This window comes from Papio anubis, chromosome 6, assembly GCF_008728515.1.
Source record: "Papio anubis isolate 15944 chromosome 6, Panubis1.0, whole genome shotgun sequence".
Taxonomy (NCBI): domain Eukaryota; kingdom Metazoa; phylum Chordata; class Mammalia; order Primates; family Cercopithecidae; genus Papio; species Papio anubis.
The window spans coordinates 5,868,260-5,875,498 of record NC_044981.1 but is presented as its reverse complement, the minus strand read 5'-3'; the positions used below and the strand labels follow the sequence as shown (position 1 = coordinate 5,875,498).

At 44.4% G+C, this 7,239-nt stretch overlaps 1 pseudogene; it reads right to left on the bottom strand.

The window, feature by feature from the left end:
- Window positions 1-1,940: 1,940 nt before the first annotated feature.
- Window positions 1,941-4,519, bottom strand: LOC101003246 (annotated as a pseudogene).
- Between the last annotated feature and the right edge of the window lie 2,720 nt (window positions 4,520-7,239).

Here is a 7,239-nt window from a genome sequence, read left to right as displayed (position 1 = left end):
CATTTTTCTTAGACTTTCAGTCTTTTCCTGTGTTCTTGAGTGTTCTGCCTAAACTGGGAAATATTAAATTATCTAATTTCAGCAGTTGGAAGCTGCATTTGTAAATATTTTGATTAGTAAGTTTGTTAGACATTGTGTGGATAGACCTAACTTCTAAATTTAACGTTTCCATTTTTTTTTTTTAAACAACAAAAAAGCTGTGACTGAAAATTATACCCATGCTGTGTGTGCAGATCACATACAGCAGACACTGGTCAATGCAGATTCAGCACAGTAGTTAAGTACATAAAGAAGGTTTGGTGTAACAGAATATTTTCATGTCCCACAGGATTTACCGTAGTCACTGAGCTTGGCTGAGACTATTAGCTTTTTTCTTCCCACCTGCCTTCCTTATTTCCTTTTTCCCTCTTTTATTCATTAGATATTTATTGAGTCTCCACTATGTCATGTGCTATGTTAGTGCTAGAAATTCCGTGATTAGAAAAGCATGCATGGTTCCTATACTAATGGGGCTTAGAATCTAAGAGGTCAGTCAGACTTTAAATAATAGCACCAATGTACATAAATACACTGAAATAAAAGTGCTTCAGGAGAGTATGTAGCAGGGGGCCTAGAACTGCTCTGGAAGTTCAGAAAAGCTCCCTAAGGGAAATAGCCCTAAGCTACACTGTGAAGGATGACAGGGAGCCAGCTAGGAGTCAGCAGCTCATGCAAAGGTCCTGAAAACAGAGGACCATGTCAAAGATGTCACTATCTGAGACCAGTGGTGTGGAGGTGAGAAGAATTTACCAAGACAGTTGTAGGTAAAGAAAGGCAGATTTATTAGAGAAAGTATGAAAATACGCTGTAAGGGAACAATGACCAGTTAGTAAGAGAGGAGCTGACTGTAAAGAGACAAAGGCTTGCTGGGGATTTTAGAGAATAGTGCTTATGCTGTGTGCTGAAGAGGGCTTTGTGCAGTACTGATAGCGCCAAGAGTCTGATGATAACTGGGTGCAGGAAGACAGTGAGTTATTTGCACAAGAGGGCTACGAGTCCTGGACCGTGAAGAAAGTCACACACAACTTATCTGCTTTTTCTTTCTTTCTTTCTTTCTTTTTCTTTTTCTTTCTTTCTTTTTTGATGTACAATGGCGCAATCTCGGTTCACTGCTACTTCCACCTCCTGGGTTCAAGCAATTTTTCTGCTTCAGCCTCCCAAGTACCTGGGATTACAGGCGCATGCCACCACGCCCAGCTAATTTTTGTTTGTTTGTTTGTTTTTGTATTTTTAGTAGAGACAGGGTTTCAGCATGTTGGCCAGGCTGGTCTGGAACTCCTGACCTCAGGTAATCCACCCGCCTGGGCCTCCCAAAGTACTGGCATTACAGGCATGAGTCACTGTGCCCAGCCCAATCTGCTTTTTCTTTTTTCTTTCCCTCAGTCTTGCCATCCTGACTCCTTTTCCCTAATTAGGACTCCACAAAAGATTTCCATCATTATCCAGAAAGAAAAGGGAAACATTGAAGAGTTTTAAATATAGAAAAGAGAGAGTCAGATTTTTGAATTTTTAAAAAATCTTTGTGGCTGCAGAAAATAGGCAAGAGAGGGGTAGGGGAAGCTAGAGTGGATCTGGTGAGAAATGGTGGCCTGTGACTGTAGGATAGAGTGAGCATGGGGGTGGGGAGGGTCCAGACTCCCTCCTAGGTCTCTGATCTGAACACCGGATGAATTCACTTGTGACACCATCAAATCTGGGACTTTTTTGGCTGCAGTTTTTTGTTTTTTGTTTTTTTTTTAGAGATACAGTCTCAGTATGTTGCCAAGGCTGACCTCAGACTCCTAGGCTCAAGTGATCCTCCGGCCTCAGCCTCCCAACTAGCTGGGACTACAGGTATTCACCACCACCCCTGGCTGTCTGGAGATTTCCAATTATTGATTCAATCTCCTTACTAGTCATAGGTCTATTCAGATTTTCCATGTCTTCATGGTTTAGTCTTGGTAGGTTTTGTGTTTCTAGGAATTTGTCCATTTCATGTAGTGTATCCAATTTGTTGGTGTACAATTGCTCCTAGTACTCTCTTACAATCTTTTTTACTTCAGTAAGTCAGTAGTTAATGTCCTCATTTTCTTTCTTTATCTTCAGTTGTTGTTTATTGACATAAAGGTAGGCTCTACAGCCACAGGCCCAGAGGCAGCTGCAGTAGTGGGGGAAAATGGAAGGTGGAGGGTGGAGTGTTTGCTGCAGGACAGCTGAGTGGAGGGTGGGGACAGGTGCCAGAGAGGAAGGCCCAGGGGGTTGGGGAAGCAAGTAAGGGCCAGGGCCAGAGTCTGCTTAAACTGGAACCACTGCCCCATGCCCTAAGGTCCCTAACTCTCGCTGACTGTTTCCTGACCCCAGGCCAGGCTTGGGAGTCCTCTGGGCATCCATTTTCTAAAGGAACTGAACAGAGTACACACAGGAAAGGAAGCTGTCACCCTCTTGCCATACACTCTGGGGACCTCTGTTCTGCATTCCTCCTTCTTCCCTTGCTTGGGTGGGGCCACATGATTGGCAGCCAAACTCTGGGCTGTCCCACCACAGCAGTCTCTAAAAACAGCTATGTTTCAGCGAGGCGTAAATCTTCTTTGCCACACTACAGCCAAGTGAGCTCTATAAGCATTGCTGGCCTAAATGGATGGCTTGGGGGAAGGGGGTGGGACAGGTGCTGGAGGAAGGGCTCTGGGGTCCATCACAGCACAGGAACAACATGCATGATGTTGGTGAAGCCAGAGCCAGGGTGTCACCAGGTCAGCACAATGACCACATCTTCCTTCTTGAAGAAGCCTCAGGCCTTACCAACATTGATGGCCAAGTTCACTCAGAGGTCCACATCCTCAGCCCAGGGCTCCAGGATGGGGTCCTTACACAGCACAGGGAAGAAGCCATGGTACAGGTGGGTCTGGCGAGCTGTCTGGGGATTCCATGTCACAGCAATCATAGGGGCACGTGGGCAGTATCTGGCCCACATGCCCCTATGCCACCTGGTGGGCATACCTGCAGACTTGGTGAGGACAATTATGGCCCCACTGCAGCACTTGAAGGAGGCCTCCACAGCGCTCACGGCAGTGGCTTCTGTAGGGTCGCCGGTAATGGGTGCCCGTGGCAGAACTCCTCAAATAATTGCAAGTGGTAGATAGTGGCCTCTGCCTCACAGGCAATCAGGTGCTGCACGTGCACAGCCTCCAGAGGATAGTCCCCTTTGGCTGTTTCTCCAGACAGCATGATGAAGTCAGCTCCCTCCAGAATTGCATTGGCCACACCATTGCCCTCAGCCCGAGTGGGGTGGAGCTTCTTGATCATGTCCTCCAGCATCTGAGTGGCAAGATGACAGGCTTCCCAGCTTGGTTGCACCGCCCAATCATCATCTTCTGAGCAAGAAAGACCTTCTCTGCAGGAATCTCATCTCAACAGCTTGTGGTAGATCACCACGAGCTACCATAATCCCATCGCTGGCCTCCAGGATTTCATCAAACCTCCAACCCCCAACATAATTCTCGATTTTGCTGATTATCTTGATGAAGACCTGCCTAACTCCATGGACATCAGACGTCTTGCAGATGAATGACGCAAGCATCATATTGACATCTTACCCCCAAACTTCAGGTCCTGGATGTCCTTCTCCAACATGGCAGGCAGGTCCACGGCAGCCCCAGGAAGGTTCGCACCCTTCTTGCTGCCCAAGGAGCTGCCATTTTCCGCCTCTGTCACCAGAAAGTCAGCATCCTTCTGCTTCACCTAAAGAGAAATTAGCCCATCACCCACGTAGATCTTGCTGCTCACTTCCGCCACCTTGCAGATGTTCTTGTAGTCCAGCCACAGGATGCTGTCTTACACTTTTCCATGTAGGTATTATCCAGCGTGAGCTTGAGAGTGGCTCCCTTCTTCAGTTCCACCTCTGCTGTGCCACTGCCCTTGATGGGCCCAGATGGGATCTCAGGTCCTTTAGTGTCCAGAGCCACAGCAATGGGCTGGTAGAGGATGGAGTCAGAAGCAAGGCTTTGCACATTCTTGATGGTCTCCGTATGGTACTCATGAGTTCCGTGAGAGTTCAGATGAACCACATTCATTCCAGACTTAATTGTTTTCTTCAGCATCTCTAACAATGGGGAAGCTGGGCCCATAGTACAGATGATGCCAGTGCTCCAGGCTGTGATGGGTGGCGAGTCAGTGTCCAGGCAGCACATGTGCTCCAGGAATGTGTCAGCCATGGCTGCGTGCAGCTGCTGGGTCATAGTGAAGCCCTGGCTTCACTACAGGGCTTCAACATGGCTTCAGAGGTCCTGCAGTGCTGACCGACTTGGGCTACGCTGCAAAAGCAGACAGGTCAGGAGCCCCGGGATGCGCAGCTGCTGTGACCACTTTCATTTCTAATTGTAGAAATTTAAGTGGTCTTTTTTTCCTAATTCATCTAGCCAAAGGTTTGTCAATTATGTTGATATTTTCAAATAACCAACTTTTGATTTTGTTGATTTTTTGTATTATTTTTCTATTTTCTAGTGCATTGATCTCTGCTCTAGTTTTTCTTAAGGAAAATATATTTTTTAAAACATAAATTAGCTTTATTATTAGCTACTAACTTTGAAAGTTTTATTCTTTTTTAAGGAAAATGTACTTTTAAAAATATATTAAATTAGCTTTCTTTATTGTTAGCTACTAATTATGAAAGTTTTATTCTGCACATGGTAATATTGTACAAAATTATTTTTAAAAATTTCAATCTCCACAAATGCTTGTGTTTGAAAATCATCTTGTTCTTCTTCTCTAAATCCTTATGCAGTTGGAATCTATTTTATTATTTTGACTTTATTTTTTATCGTATTTTATTTTATTAAAGATTCAGGGGTTCCATGTGCAAGTCTGTTACATGGATATATTGCATAATGCTGGGGTTTGGAATTCTAGTGAATCCATCACCTAAATAGTGAACATAGTATACTCTACAGGTATTTGGAAAGGTATTTTTAATGAGAGAGAAAATAACATGTTTTATGCTAATGTGAATGATCCCGAAAAGAAGAAAAATTAATGATGTAGCAAAAGGACTTCTGGAAGAATGTTTCTGGGTTTGTTAGAGGAGGTGTCATTTAGTATGAAGTGGTAGGATGGCTTTGATAAGAGCATTGATAAGAAATCTGAGGTCCTGGGTGGGAAGGCAGAGAAAATGGGTGCAGATAGGTGAGCAAATCTGGGGGCAATTACTGCTGCAAGAGAATCATTACTTCTCTGTGCCGTCATTATCTCTATAGCTATACTCTGGGATGGGATAGAAAAGAAACAGAATAAGAGGCAGGGATTGGCTTTATTATTTCTCCAGCTGGGAAATCTGCAGTGTGCCCAGCAGTCCATAATGGAGCATGGGCCAAGGTCGTGGGGTGATGCAATTCATGGAGGACATGATTTCCAAATGGCATCACGAGATGGTCATTGTGTGAGTGTATGTGAAAGGTTTCAAACCTAAACATTTGAAATAGATGACAGTATGTGCTTCTTTATTATTTTAAAAATATTATTTAGAGCCCTCAAACAAGAGAACTAACTTAGATGTCTCATCCTACCATAGGTCCTGCCTGTCTTACACGCTAACTTGATCGTCTTTCTCACATTGAATTATAGTGAACGATGACTAAAGTTTAGCTGGTTCTTTACTGCCTTGTCTTGTAAAGGTCCCAGGGCCTGTATAGGATTGTCACAGAATGGGGCTGAGGCATGTGCCTTCAGCCTAGCTACCTCATTCCTCTACACCATGAGGGGAGAGGACTCACTACCATTTAACACATTTCTCTACTCTCTGCATTTCCTGTGGGTTATACTCAGATCTGGTGACTTGATTAGCTTCAGATTCCATCTAGATCGTGCTAGTGTTGTGTATCCTGTGACATCTGGGATACATCATGCCTGCCTGTTCCACTTCCAGTAGGCTAAGGTTGATCAGTAGGTTCATGGATACCCATCTATTAGCAAGGCCTCACTCAACCTTCACTTCATGGTTTTAATAGCTATTGATGATCATGCCTGATACCATTATTTCAACAGAGTTGCAAACTGGTAATTTTCTAATTCTAACATTCCTCCTCTATTATCGATCGTGATTTTTTTTTTTTTTTTTAGATGGAGTTTTGCTCTTGTTGCCCAGGCTGGAGTGCAATGGCACTATCTGGACTCACCACAACCTCCGCCTCCCAGGTTCAAGTAATTCTCCCGCCTCCACCTCCCGAGTAGCTGGGATTATAGGCATGCGCCACCACACCTGGCTAATTTTGTATTTTTAGTAGAGATGGTGTTTCTCCATATTGGTCAGGCTGGTCTCGAACTCCTGACCTTAGAGGAGATCCACCCACCTCAGCCTCCCAAAGTGCTGGGATTACAGGCATGAGCCACCGCGCCTGGCCAATTGTGATTTTTCTATAAATAAAAACTTTTCTTACATCAGCTACTTGGTTTCTCTGAAAAAAAAAAAAAATGAATACAGGAAAAACAGGATAGATGTTTTATTCCTTTCCTCTATTTATCAGTCTTCAGAATAATGAGTTGGCGCCCAAGCAACTCCCAAAGGTAGTTAACCAGTGAGTTGTGTGTTGTGGTTTTTGTGAGAGGGTGGTATGGTGTATTATTATAAACTCTTGAATTTTTATATGCTTGACATTTTCAATCCATTTCAGCCATTATTCTTTTTTATCCAAATCATCCATCTCTAGCCAGTGAGTATCATTTCAAGTTGATGCGTGTGTCCTTTCAACATGACCCCAGGAATCTAATCTTTGACTGCTTCTTTTCTTTCTTTCTCAATGTATGCATTTCCTGCCCCAGACCTGGAAATGGCTACTTTTCTAAGGAGCCCTGGTTCCTTTTTGTGAAAGGTATATAAAGTTCACTATCTGAGTGCCTGTAAAGTCTTCCAAGTTGTTTTCTAGGCTCTCCTCACCCCCTCACAGATCTACCATGATAAGTAGCATTGCCAGATGAAAATTCCTGGACCCCTGGTGGGATAGATCATCCTGCGGCTTTCAGCGAACTTATGGGGCCAACAGAATACAAGCCATTCAGATCAGCTAAGACATTCCTGCACCCGGTGCTGCTTTTGTCTTTCACTGCAGCTTTGCAAGAACACTAGGATACAGGATACAGCCAGGCAGCCCTAGCTCCTGGAGAAGTTCATGGCCACCCCATATGTGTCATGGTTGGGGTTGAGCCAGAGTCAAGCCAGCGAATGGGGTGTGG